The 14,273-nt window shown below is 40.1% G+C and overlaps 1 protein-coding gene and 2 long non-coding RNA genes across 5 annotated transcripts in view; 1 reads left to right on the forward strand and 2 right to left on the reverse strand.

Annotated features, from left to right (window-relative positions):
* Positions 1-14,273, reverse strand: part of LOC101164479 (metabotropic glutamate receptor 4) — a 232,881-nt gene that overhangs the window by 112,801 nt on the left and 105,807 nt on the right. The window lies entirely within an intron of this gene.
* On the forward strand, positions 4,030-5,739 carry LOC144994079 (uncharacterized). The gene is made up of 2 exons (XR_013657464.1): positions 4,030-4,788; positions 5,462-5,739. It is a non-coding gene; the product is annotated as an uncharacterized LOC144994079 (long non-coding RNA).
* On the reverse strand, positions 5,734-7,573 carry LOC144994080 (uncharacterized). Its single transcript, XR_013657465.1, has 2 exons — positions 6,770-7,573; positions 5,734-6,269 (listed from the first exon to the last, which is right to left on the reverse strand). It is a non-coding gene; the product is annotated as an uncharacterized LOC144994080 (long non-coding RNA).

Raw genomic sequence — 14,273 nt, forward strand, 5'->3', positions numbered from 1 at the left:
TTTTATTGTTTAAATTATCAAATAAAATCCACAATGTGATGTTTCTGGGCAGCGTTCAAGGTCTTCATTGGCACAAAGGTGTTCATTATAACTGCTAAAGAGCATTCTTGTGACAAATCTGCAAGACATTTAGGACTGGATCCAAAACTTTTCCGTGAATGGCGCAAGCAGATGGATGATTGACAAGGCAGAAAAAGGAGCAAACTGATTTTCTAGTCAAGCTGCAAAAAAGCTAATAAAAAATTGGAAAAACTTGTTTGAACATGGTTCAGGAAAGTGATTTGCATGAAAGCGAAGAGGATTTTTGATTGAAGGAGGTTGATGCTTAAAAAGAAAAGAAATGTTCACTAATGATAAAATTGTGCAATGCTCTCATCATTTCAATAAATCCTGAAATGTTAATCTAGTGCTTTCTCTGCATTTCTTGACCAAAGTTCCACACAAAATGAAACCATCACCCATCACCATTCTCTTGGTTTACAATAGACGTCTGTCTCTAATTAAACTCGTCCAGCTGCCAAATTAAGAAGCAATAAGATAATTTTCAAATATAAAGGGCAGAGGATACAGAGGAAAAATCCATATTAAAAAATAAAAAACTTTAAATGATACGAGCAGGAAAAAAAAAAACACACAAAAAGACCACCAGAGGATCACCAAACTGCTGATGGGTTAAATGTCAGTAAATAAAAATGTTGTGCATAGTTTTATTTTATTTTAAAATAAAAACTAAATGGACAAATGAGCTAGCAGTTTTCCTAAAAATATCCCCAAAAAAGCTTTACATTCTCTCAGTCTCTCAGCCAGATATTTGTTTTTATGATTATGCTGGTGGCCATCCTGCCAGCACAGGTTCCTTTTTTTTTTTTTTCAATTCGGGAAATTACTTTGAAGCAAATTTGCATCTTTGAAAAAAAAAAAACCTCAAATGTATCCTTCCTAAATTTAAAACCCTTATTTGCTAAGCATGACAGAATAGCTAGAATTGACTCTTCTGTCTGGTTCAGCACAAAAAGAATCCTCCAACAGGGTATCTTTTTTATTTCGACTGAATTAACCATAAACAGAGAGCAATCCACAAGAAGCTTCACTGCCGATCCAACCCTCACTGACTTTCACAGCACTCCCATTGACTGCATTTTGAGCTGAAATTCAAAATGTCGTGGTCACGGCAGAACAAGATTGTCCCTCAAAGTGAATTCAGTTTTTCTCTCCAAAAGAAAATATACAACACCACCCACCTACCTACTTACAGTTGTGACTCATCTGTCATTTACTGCTCCCTCTGGATAAGCTCAAAAAATTGACTGAGCATAAGAGGAAGACAGTGGTTTGTTAGCCTTGTGAAGGTTTGTTGCATTTTTGAGGCCTCTGTCATTATGTATTGGGATCATTTGTGTATTTTGGAACTGGAAGTTGTCACTGACTTTAAACTGAAGCAGGTGATGGAGGAATATTTTAGTCTGAGGAAAACCCATTATTCAATTCAATTTAATTCCGTTTTATTTATATAGCCCAAAGTTATAACACAGTTGTCTGAAGGGGCTTCACTAATTGTACAAAACATGAAATCAGTTATAAAATACAATAGCTGATAGCTAAACTAAACTAACCAGATTAAACTAAACTGGGCATCCCTGCCCTTACACCCTCCTTCTTGGTAAGGAAAAACTCCCCAAAAAAAACTGATTCAGAAAAAAAAGACCAAACCGCAGGGATGTCAACTTTGAGGAGGGATCCTCTCCCAGGACGGAGAGGTGATGTACCAGGACTGTTAAAGAATTAACTTATCTAACTCTACAACTACATGTTAGAATAGTGTAGCAGAAGTGCTTCATCCAGATGGAACTGGGGGACGGCTGGGGACATGAGGCAAGCCAGAGGCGAGGTCCATGGCCAAGGACAGGAGCGTAGATGAGCCAACTGGAATGATGTTGCAGATATTGTGAATACGCTAACACAGGCTAATGTGTAGCGGTGTCAGACTGTGTTTTTATTTATTTTTTACGAGTTACAATTAATGTTGGGTGTTAGTGCAGTCACAGTAATGTTTGTTTTAGCGGTGTCATTCTGTTTTTTTAAGTGTTACAAACAAGGTTAGGAGTTACAGGTATTTTGACAGACATTAACACGGCTAACACTTCTAACATTGCTGACGTGTAGCGTGTTACAAACAAGTTCTAGTGCTACTGTGAACCCAGTTTATTAAGTCTATATATATTATTGTTTTTCACTTGTTATAAACTTGTTATTTACGTCCAGCAAAATTTCCAGCCAAAGTTTTGTTTGGCTGGAAATAAGCTGCAAATTTATCATTTTAAATAAAGTTCTTAGTTGACTCATGTTTGTTACCTTAAGTCTAAACAGTTCATCTGAAATAGATCAAATGCTTAGGTTTTGATATTTCTTATGTATATATTTTTTTTCATTTTTTCTGGGAATTTCAGTAAAACAAAGCTCACAGTGTCTACAGAGCTAAAGAAAGTCTCAGCGTTAAAGACTTATTGCGTGTGCGGCTGGCAAGGAGCAGGATAATGAGCCTTCTCCAAGGCCTAAGGCAGAAACTTATGACTGAGGTAGACCTTGATCAAATCAAAGGCCACTGGCTTAAAGTAATCCATGTTTTGGAGTCTTGGCTTCTGAACAGATGTAACAGACAGCAGCAGCGGCTAAATTAGGCACAGTGGCATTTAACAGAGCAGTTGTAAGAGGAAAATCTAGAAATTGCAAGGGTGTCATGAGACATCAGTCGAGCTGGTGAGTGTGTTAAGAAAGTTCCTTCTCATCTACTAATTTATTCCAATTACGCGATCGGTGACTGTAAGTCATCAAGTACGCACACAAGTCTTCAGATTAGGCGAAAGGAGGTGTTTTAATTTGGAGTAAAGGCAAAGTGATTTTTATTATTTCACTTCATTAAATAATGGTTCTGGTCAGCAACAGAGCAATTGGCTGTTTCCTTGTACAGTTTATGAATTTTACAGATTTTCTGAGGCAAAAACACCAGGGTCAAAAATTCGTCTTTACTAATCCATCTTAAGCAACATTTAAATAATTGAATTGGTGCTTAAATGACTTGGAAAAAATAAAAATAAAATAAAATGACATACAAAATTGATTCCCAAATGCTGCCTGTACAAAGATAAATAAAAGTATTCTTTAAAGACCCACTTTGATCATCTTTTGATCAATTGCCAAGGGGCCGTCAACAAAGTGCAAGCTGTAAAAATCAATCATGTTTTTTTTTTTTTTTTTAATGAATAAATGTCTACATTTATATGAGCTGGTAATGAAGACTCGTTAGCATATTCATTCATTCACCTTCTTCCATTTTGTCCCATTCGGGTCACGGGGCAGCCGGAGCCTATCCCGGCCACTTGTGGGCGAAGGCAGGGGACATCCTGGACAGGTGGCCAGTCTGTCACAGGCAGCATGTTCATGCTACAATAAACATTATGTGAGAAAGTCCATCTCTATTTTATTGCATATATTTTTTTTCAAATTTTAATATGTAAATCATAATAAAGGTGCTCATCAGCTCTGAAGATACTGAAGCTACTGTCACCAAATGGTGTGTATTTGTAAAACAGTTTGTGTGCATTTCTGATTATTGAGACTGAATCAACTCCATTTAAAAAGCATTACATTTTAAATGGAAAGTGATGACATGCAACTCATTTTGTACAATGAACCTTTTTTTTTAATTAAAGATGGATTCAGGCTTTTATATATCTGGGGTTCCAAAGGGATTGTTTTGCCAAATCTTGCACTTGCTATAGCAACCCCTAGCTACCCCCTGGCGCCACCCCCGTTCTGATCACAAATACGTTTAAATCGATTTTTTTTACATTGTTTGACACCTGCTGGAGTTGCTGAGTTAATTTCTGTGCACAGTGGACTTCTTTTTTAACCTTGGCATCACCAGCAACAGTGCTCTAATCCAGTGTTTTTCAACCAGTGTGCCGCGGCACACTAGTGTGCCGTGGGAGATGGTCAAGTGTGCCGTGGAGAAATTACCTTCATTAATCATTCACTGATCTAAAAACATTTCCCATCTCCAGGATATCAGCTCTTTGTTCATCCAAACAGGCCCTGATAAAACACTGAGTAGTTAGGAATATGAAAGATCTTAAAATTACTTTTTCTTTGTGTTTATTTGATTCTATTAAAGACATTTTGATAAGGATTACGTTACCGCGATTTACCTGCAGCTATGACAGTTTGCGGAAAAGTCCCGTCCCTTTAACTGTCTCCACCAATCATTCTTGAAGGCTTAATCACATGTCATCAGTCTGACCAATCAGAAGTGCTTAAAGTCTTCACTTCCTTGTTCTTAATTCTGCTGATAAAGTCGCTCAGTTCTAACAAAAATACCGGCTAAAGCTCTTCTTTAGCGGTGTAGCTTTGCACAGAGTCCGGTGTCAGACCGTGAAACAAGTGGACAATACAATAAATCTCAGAGACGCCAGTCTTTCTGCAAGTTTTCGGCACTTTTCACACTACATCTCCCATGATGCATTGGCTTAAAGAGCCAGTGTCCCAGCGCACAATAGACCTTTTTCGCAAAAACCGGAAGTACGTCATCAACGTGTAAACATAGTTCCGGTTTGTGCTTCGCTGGCAGAGGAATGGCAGAGCCTAGAGTGTTTTCGAAGAGCCTGAGTTGTGTTCCGAAGTTCACCAGCGACGATGTGGTGAAGAGTGTGAAGATGCATTCGTCCACTAAAGGAAATAAATTGGACAAGGGATATAAATTCGTCCACGAAGAGTTTATCCACCATTACCAAGGTAAGCTTCAGCTAGCTTAGCCATAGCCGCATCACAGTAACTCTGTGTGTTTACGTCAACTGTAAATCCTGGTGTTATTTGTAATATAAGGTATAACACATCGCAGTGAATATGTTGTGTGTATGTTTAAGTGAAAAGGCATGAGATTAACATAACACCCAAAAATTTGGTGAAGCTGTAAATAAGAAATGTTAAGTTGCCCGTATGCGTGTTCATTTATTTTGCTGCGGTTGCGGCACTTTCTTCACTTATTATTTTTCTGAAACTAGGGTGACCATACGTCCTCTCTTTTCCTGGACATGTCCTCTTTTTTGATACTTATATAATAAAATAACATTGAACATAGATGAAATGTAATCATATTTGCTTTATGTACGCAGCTCTGAACACCAATTACTCACAAACTCACTTCACTCCTCTTTTTTACAAACTCAAATCTGGTCACCCTACTGAAAGTTATAGTTTCATGTTACATTGATGTAGCAACATAAGTATGTCTTAACTGTAACCTATTTAATTTATTATTTCCAGATATCACTGGATGGATGCAGAAAGTTTTTTTTTCTAATCTTATGACTAACCAAATTATGGTTACAGCAGATATAATGAATTAAATCTAAATGTAGTTATGCACTTATGTCTAACTTTTGTGTGTTGTGTTTCTCTTGTGTAGGACCACAGCCAGATCCATATATGATGGCATCTGGAAGCAGATTATGCCAGGTGCAGCCCCCTGAGATGAAAAGAAAGAGAACTTGGATATATATTATGGCAAATGCATGAATGCATACCTTAAATTACACTTATCTTGTCTTTAACAATCAGTTCAGCCTTCTGTCTTACTGTTGATCTGTAATGTTATTTTTTATTGTAAATGTTTGATGTTATTTGAGTTGTGATTAATCAGTTGTTGTTACGCATACCTAAAAATTAAATGAGGCACAATTTTGACCAGAATTGTTTTATTTGTTCATCTAATTTTTTTGTGTAGTCAAAGTCTCATTTCAACAGAAAAATATTACGAATATAACAATTATATTTAATTAGATTTTAAGAATATGTGGAAACACTAAATTTTTCCATACTATTTGCACATTATACATTATTTACATACCAAACATTAATTCACTCTTCAAAACAAAAGTCCATGATCATTTGCCAAAACACGGCAGTTAAGCCAGATCTGATTCACACTGCCCATCAGTGTGAGCGGCACGGGAGAGTCCCTGATGTGAAAGGACTTTATCCTGCTGATCACTCTTTCCACTATAATTCTGAGGCGGGTGATGGCTGCGTTTGTTCTGTTTCCTCCTTGGTGATGGAGCTGAAAGCTTAAAAGGTGGAATCATGATCTTAGATCCAATGTCAGTAAGCAGGTCTTGAACGAGGAACTCTTTGTCCGCCATGACATCGTCTCCTGGCTCCAGCAAAGGAACTTGGCTTCTAAGTCATGGATGTAATCAAAGCCTCATCCAGAGCACCTGGAAAGAAATTAAAAACCAGTCTTAATATATTTATGCTACCTTTCAACACAACACAGTAATCATGTTTTGAAAAGTATGTCAAGTATTTAATTACAAATACATTTCATTTCAAAGTCAAAGTCAGCTTTATTGTCAAGTATGCTGCATCCATCAGACATACAGCACAGATGAAATTGCTTTCCTCTCACCCCACAGTGCAAGCAGCATATAAAATAATAAATAAACGACTTAAAAATAGATATAAAGACAGTAATAGTAGGAAGAATAACAGTAGTCTAAACAGTGCTAAAGAACAGTGGCATGGTTAAAGTGGCAGTGGCATTTATTTTTGTTAATGACAAAATGCTCAAAATTAGTTAAATACATGTAATTAAAATAGGTGAGAGCATGAACAGCTTTTATTATAAACATTCATTTGTTCAGGTAGAAATGCATTTATCCAATAACGGTACACATAGTTGACTAGCGTTAACTAAACACATTATGAACAACCTTACCTGCAGGTGGGTGTGTCCCGTAGTCCTGATCCATTTACTGCCTTAGCTTAGCCACCGTGTCGCCATCTTCACAGCATAGCTGCATAGCCTGACGTTTCTGTCATATACTGACTCCATTCTCTTTTTTTTTTTTTTTTTTTTTTTTTTTTTTTTTAACTTGTCCTGTCCAACAGCTAGGCAAACAGATGAGAGCTGAGGGCCTCTTGTGTTGGACATATTTTATTCTAACAAGAGGGGTTATTCATCTTCAGACAAACCAAAGGTATGTCTGAATAAACCCCTTTTGTAATTGAGGCCAAACTTTATTAATTTCAATCATGTTTGAAAATCTTTGGTGTTGGACCGGACGGAAAAGGAAAGAGGGGAACAAGAGAGAGGGACGTTAGAGAGAGGGGGGGGTAGGAGGGTGATAATAGGAGGGGAAGGGGGGTAAGACCATGAAGCAGCATAGAGCAGGCAGGTTTACTGGTTGTTTATCGTTACGGTACGGTTCAAATGTAGTACAAAAAGGGCGGGGCCTGTTCACACACACTCAAATATTATCAACACACCTGCTAGCCGCAGAAATGTCCACATGTCAACATGCACACAAAACAGATAGTGTTCACGAACGCATACTTATGCCTTTAAACCAACTAGTGTGAAATCTTTCATTCATTCAATCATGCAAACTATTAGTGCAAAGGTGAGCTAACACCTGTGCTCAGGTGAGTGTTTATGTTCTTCTAAAATGGATGGTGGAATGTGAAAAGGAGGAGGAGCGCCCAGCCACCCCCACACCCATACCCCCGCCGCAGCAGCAGCGGCAGCCGGAATTCCCCCAGCGCCACACGGGAACAGGCAGGGAACAACCGCCCCCCGGGCGACCAAGACCGCCACCCAGGCCAGGGCCAGCAGGACCGCCGCGAGGCCCCAGAGCCAGAGAGCAGGGAGGCGCAGAGGGAAAGAGAGCGCCGCCCCAGCCCAGCCAGGAAAGCAGCCCCCCGCCGCGCCGGAAGAGCCCAACGCAGGGCCCCACCGGAGAGGGACGCCCACAGCCCCAGACGAGCACCCCACCACCACCCAGGAGTTCCGGGCATCCCCCCGCCCCGACCCCAGGTACGAGCCAGGACCCCCCAAGGGAGACCCGCTCCGCACTCCAGGCAGCCACCCACCCGGCCCACGGTTGGTCCAGGTAGGAGCAAGGCAGGGGCCCGCCGCCCCCGCCCAGGAGGGGGGAACCCCGGGGAAAAAAGGGCGGCCCATAAGGGATGTTATAAATATGGCCCGACCAGGCTCGGCCATGTTGGAAGTTTGGCGGGGCCCAGCGCCCAGGGGCAAGGACCAGGACCCACCCCCCAGGGACACGAACACCCCCGGCTCAGGTGTAATATGAACCCCCCCACCGTGCGGAGAGAGCACCGCCGGGCCCAGGGAGCCGGCACCCAAGGGACACGGCCGCCATCGCCAAGGGGCCCGCACCCCCCACCAGGGACGGGGTAGGGGACAGATGGACCCAGGTCCCACCTTCCTTGTAAAATGTGTGTGCGTGTATGGGTGTTTGAGAGGGTGTTTGTGTGCATGTGTGTGTGTTTATGTTTGAATGTATATATTGAAGGGGGAGGGGTGTGTGTACTAAGGGGGGTGCAGTTAAAATTGGCGAGTAGGGCACTACTGACTCCATTCTCAAAGGAGCAGTAAAGTTTTTCCAAGGGAAAATACTCGGGGCAACACCACTCTTCAGGCGACGAACGGCGCAGCCGCACCACAATCCGGAGCGAAGTGCCGGCAGCAGAGGGTGCTACCTGTGTTTACATTAAAACTATGCCCTTCATCTCTTCGGATCGCCTATATCCATTTTGGTTTCAGGTTTGGATCCAGAAGAAAATAATGAAATGAAAGGTAGGACTGTTTTTGGTTGGAAGACGAACAGCCTGGAACACAACAGAAACTGCAACTCTTCGACTCTGCCATTCTTCATATCTGCTGCTACGCTAACAGGAAGTTGTTTTACACGTCATTGACGTATTTCCGGTCGAAAAATGCGGAAGTGTGAAAAAGGTCTATGAGTTGTCCTTGCGAAACGCCTTGAAACCCCAACAAACAAACAGTTTCTAAATTTTTCTAATTTAACTTTCATTTCATCTCTTAGAAAAAACAGCCGCAACTTCCTGCTTTTCCGGCCACAATTATCACAAAAATGCACGTGAGATTGCGGGCGGGCGGGCGGGGGGGGGCTGTCGATCAATACAGACCATGAATTTCTGTTTTTTTTTTTTTTTTTGGATGCTGGTGTGCCGCGGGATTTTTGTCAAGGTTAAAGTGTGCCGTGGCTCAAAAAAGGTTGAAAAACACTGCTCTAATCCATTACCCCAGACGCCTACACTGGAAGGGATCTGTGGATTTGTGATAAAGGCAAACAGCAAAGAAAACAAAACAAAAAGCCAAGAGGCTCTACCCACATTTACTTCATGTTTTTGCTGCAGTTATACTTCAATATGATTTTACACCCTATTTTTTTTTCTTCACATAATTGGAGTTATACAACCCCATTACGCTGTTTCATGGACTGTTTCAGGATACATTTAAGATCTGACAGGTGGTTCCTCCTGGAACATCACCAGAATGTTTTCATGTTTCTAAACTTATGGTTTTATTTGTCCAACAAAAACTTCATTAGAGTCCGCCTGGAGCAACAACCGTACTTAAAAAACAACAACTTTTTTTTCCAATAAATTTGATTAGTTGAAAGCCCAAACAGATTCCAATGACAGAAGCTGATAATTATTGTGATGGTGTACGATCTCTGAAAATGACAGCTGGTTTTAATTGTCGTGGTGTATTTGCATCGAAGTATCTGAATAAAATAATAAATAAAACAATTATACTGAAGTGCCCACAGAGTCACTAAATCTTTCTGTGACGATAAACACGGTTTTGCACACTGGCTTTTAAAATCAGTAGGTGCTCTGTAGATCTATAGCAAAAATTCTCAGCCACTCAAACAAAGGTTAAAACAAACAAGAATCTTGTGACAAGAGAAAAAGTACCTTTTTATAAGGTACTTTAAAGGATTTTTGTGTTTTCAGTTAGGTGTCCTGATATACTTTTTTAGTTAAACAAATACACTCTAAAAATAAAAAAAATCTAATTCTAAATTCACCTTTTTTCACCCTAATGCTACGTTTATGCCGGGCATGTGATGGGCGCTCAAGAACCCGCTGACACTAGGGCATGTATCCACAGTTGAAAGAGAATTTGTGCCAAATGTCGAAGCAGTGCATATCTCATGAATCTTGCTCCAGGCTTTTTGTTTTTCTACTCTATTCAAATATATGAAAGACTTGGTGTCATAGAATTCCAGGCGGACACAAACCGCAATTTGTAATTTCTTCTTAATGATCAATATTCAAACGGTTTGCACTTTTGTGAATTGTTAAAAAAAAAAAGGCTACCCGTACCTCACTACCAAATCTGAGTCCCTTAATGGTCAAAGTTCAACTGGTTTAACTCGCAACGCTCATTCAGTGGTCTTGAACATCGAGCCCAAAAACGGACTTAAATTTATGAACGTGAGCATTTCAAAAGCAGAAACCCTGAATATACCTATGTGCACGTTGAGATAAACTTTTCATTGGAGAGCTCAGAGTGAATGTCGCACAAGATTTTTCTAGACTTCCTGCCCAGTTTTGGCATAAAGTGCAGTCTCTTAACTTTTTTATTCTGAAAATGTCTAACAGTGAGAAGCGAAAAAGGCGACAGAGGTGCCTTACAGAATGCATTATGGGTCTCCATTTGCATTCATCAGGGGAAGTTTGCATATCTTCAGTCCAGCTAAGTAGTTTTTACATTTATCTGGAAATGCAAAATTGTAATTTTCTGTTTTCAATAGATATTTATTCAAGCCAGAGGTGGATGCAGTTTAGTTTTTATGAACAGAGGTGATGAAGATTTTTCACACAACTTTAACTGGGGTTGAAGCTGGACCTTTCACGGTGTTTGTGTTTGTACAAACAGTACATGGTTCCATATGTAATCATAATGTGGTGTGGTCAATAATGAGGCTTCTTTTGAACTCTGCCTTGTATTGTGTTCTGTAGGAACAGAGCAGTGATGGAATAGTGTAACCTTAGGGTGCAGAACGGTTCTTATTTCTCTCTTTACTTGTGTGTTTTTGTGTGTGAAGTAGATTCTATCTCTGATCCAAAGACGTGCCAACATGCAGTGACACTTTAGTTCAGTTTATCCACTGATTGTTAATGGGTTGTCATCTAAAAACATGTGTGATTTTTTTTCCATAGCTAGAAATAAATTCAGGTGTTTATTACAAATTAACAATGCTGTTGTAAAGCCTTAGCATAAAAAATGGGCACTTGTAATTGCATGTTGTTGTTTTTTACAATGAGTAACTCGTTTCCTGTATGTGTGGAACAAGATGTTTGTATCATTTAACATTTATTTACTAATGTTTCAACTAAGAAAAAAAATATCAGACAAACGCTCAACACCATTAAATAATTCAAAGCCGTCTGCAATCGATTCATTCTGCCTGTGACTGCAGCATTGATTTGTGTACTTTACCTGTTTCCTATTGAATGTGTCTGGAATTACCAAAATCCAACTGACAAGGCACCGGAAGAAACTAATTCAAATTCAACTTTATTTATGAAGTTCTTTTCCGGCTAAAAGTACTTCAAAGTTGTGTTGTTCACCTTTCAACAAATCCCCTCAGGGGTCGCCACAGTCAACACGCTTTCACTGATTCACACAGGTGGTTTTGGCAGAGACCTGATGCCCTCCCTGACACAACTCCCTCCGGCTTGGGGAACCAGACTGAGAAGTTCGTAACTACTTCCAAGTTAAACTAAAACAATGAGTCTCAAGTTTTTTTTTTGAAATTCTCCGCAGTGGATGAAGCCCTCACACCCGCAGGCTGTGCCACAGATGAGACCCACAGTTCGGAAATGTGGCCTTGCCATGGGTTTTTGTTCTGATCAAGGTTCTTGCCATCATGAAACCTTTCAGACTGATGTGGAACACGTTTTGTCTTTGAGTGGAATCTAGGATGGCTTCTCCGTTCCTTTAACACCAGGGGATTTGAGTTCTTCTAAATTTTCCTTTAAAGGCAAGTGATTAGTTTGACCTAATTATCTATCACAAAGCAATTAAAAACCTAAAAGAAAGAGAGAAAGAAAGTGACAGATCATGTAAAGGCCTGATGTGGAAGGAATTTTTTTCTTTAAGTTTTGAATCTGATCTTTGATTTTAGGTTATGTCTGTTGATGGTGAAAATTTGAATGAACAATGTCACAAAATACGATTACATCTAAATGCCTAACCTCCCATGTTCCAGTTCATGTGAATTGTCATCATTTATGTTAAACATACAAAGAGTAATTCAATGAACTAGTCATTTGCATAGATTACCTACTCAGATTAAGAGTTCATCCTACAGAGACGAGTTCAGAGGGGATTTCTGGCTGCTCTGCATCAGCGGGTGAAGCTTTGATGTAAACACGTATCTGTGTTAACCCTTGTGCTATCTTAGATGACCCCACCCTTACATTGACGTGTTATTCTTACCATGACAAAGCTGGAAAGATTTCATGTAATCCATGGACACCAGTGAAGATCACAAATCATTGAAGAAAAAAGGTTCAGAGCACTGTCTAGTGGGTCTAGATGACCCAACTCCCAATGTTAAAGTGCCTAGGACAGCACAAGGGTTAATTATACAGCACAAACCAAGAGATACTTTATGCATCTTCAAACCCACACTTTGGACAATAGATTACACACAAGGTCAGCACCCACAACTTCTCAGGAGTCCAGAAATAGAAAAGAAAATACTAAATTCTGCAAACCTCAGTGGCTGATTTTTTTTTTTTTAATATTTCATTCGTTTTTTTTTTCTAGCTTCACTTGCAGAAAAGAAAAGCGGGACTGGTAAAAGGCATGTGTAGCGCGTGCTGCAGTTATTAGACAACAGAGTGGGCTAAGTGAGTGAGCCCGCAGTCTCAACGGCTCAAAATCAAGCTGTGCCCAGCTAACGTGTGTAAGCAGCACAGGCCGATTGCCTGAGAGTTTCAATCTAGTCATTTCTATATGGGCCTTAACGCTGATTCCAACAGACAGCTAACTTCCTGATGTACAGGCAAACAAGGCCTTTCACCTGAGGCAAATCTTTGAAGTTTAAGGGCCTACGAAGAGAAGTAGAAAGAAATATGGGTACAATTCCCCCGATCAAGCTTTTTTACAAAGACTGATGGCAGCATCAAATATTTATGACAAAAAGCACATTTGCTGACAATCAAGAAAACTCTACAGACTGTTGAAGCATGGTTTTGAGGTCAGCGCTGAGTAATTGCTGCTGTGGAGGGGTGACCTGTCCAGTTTGCACTCAACCTTTCATCAGAAAACAGCTGAAATTGGGGCCCAACCCCACATAACCCCAGACTACAATAAAGCAGGTGGGGAAAAAAGGAAAGAAAGTACCACAGTTCAGCCAGTAATGGAAGTTGTTGGATTTGTTGTAATCTTTTGGCAGGATGAGGTGGAAATATATGCTGACAGGACAAAGAACACTCAGCTTATTCATGGGTGGTTAATTTTCTGCAAAATAAAAGATGTCAGTTTTGTCTCGTAGCTTTTACTGCCACTCAGCCCAACTTTGTCTCCTCTGCCAGGTAACAACAACTATGTGGCTGGGCAAATCTTTTAAGTGGCCATGCTGTAAGTGGAGTTTTGTCTTGGGGTGCATGTTAAACAGGAGAAGAGGGGATGAACTCCATTTTTCCTACTGGACCCAACAGAGGTTTATGTTCACATTTAGTTATCTTCAACGCATCTTTTTCCTCTGCCTCAAGCAGGGTTTACTTTACATGCTTATGACCCCCATTGTGCGGCTGTAAGAAGGCCCCGGTAAGATCTCTGCTAAAGAGTTGCACCAAAACTTCAGATAGAATTCACAGTGTAAAATGTCCTTAAACTGTGTGTAAGATAAAAAGTTCACCTTTTGATGAATCTAAACCAGCCTTAACTCTAATGACGGGATAATCGGTATTGTGCTCTTACTTAATTGACTGCTGCCTTGACCTCATAATTACTCAATTAAACATGTCATTGTATTTTAACATTATTATGTTCATATAATATGAATGCCCACAAAACGCTAAAGATTACAAGATTTCTAAGGAAATGGTAATAACAATACCATATAATTTCATGGCATCATGAATGTGCAGCCGATAAATCTGCAGCAACTGCATTGTGCTGTCATGTCAGTATGGACCAAACTCTCTGAGGAATGTTTCCAGTACCTTGTTGAATCTATGCTACCAAGGATTAGCAGTTCTGAAGGCAAAGAGGGGTCCAACCCAGTACTAGCAAAGTGCACCTAATGAAGTGGCTGGTGAGTGTACATACTTTATTTTACTCTCCCACAATTATAAATCATTTGTCCTCTAGCTAATTGCCGTATCTAAGGTTCAGTTATCAAATTGAGTTGCTCTAACAAAACTAATTT

The sequence above is a fragment of the Oryzias latipes genome, chromosome 7, assembly GCF_053564925.1.
Source record: "Oryzias latipes strain Hd-rR chromosome 7, Olatipes_Hd-rR_3.1".
In the NCBI taxonomy this organism is placed as follows: Eukaryota; Metazoa; Chordata; class Actinopteri; order Beloniformes; family Adrianichthyidae; genus Oryzias; species Oryzias latipes.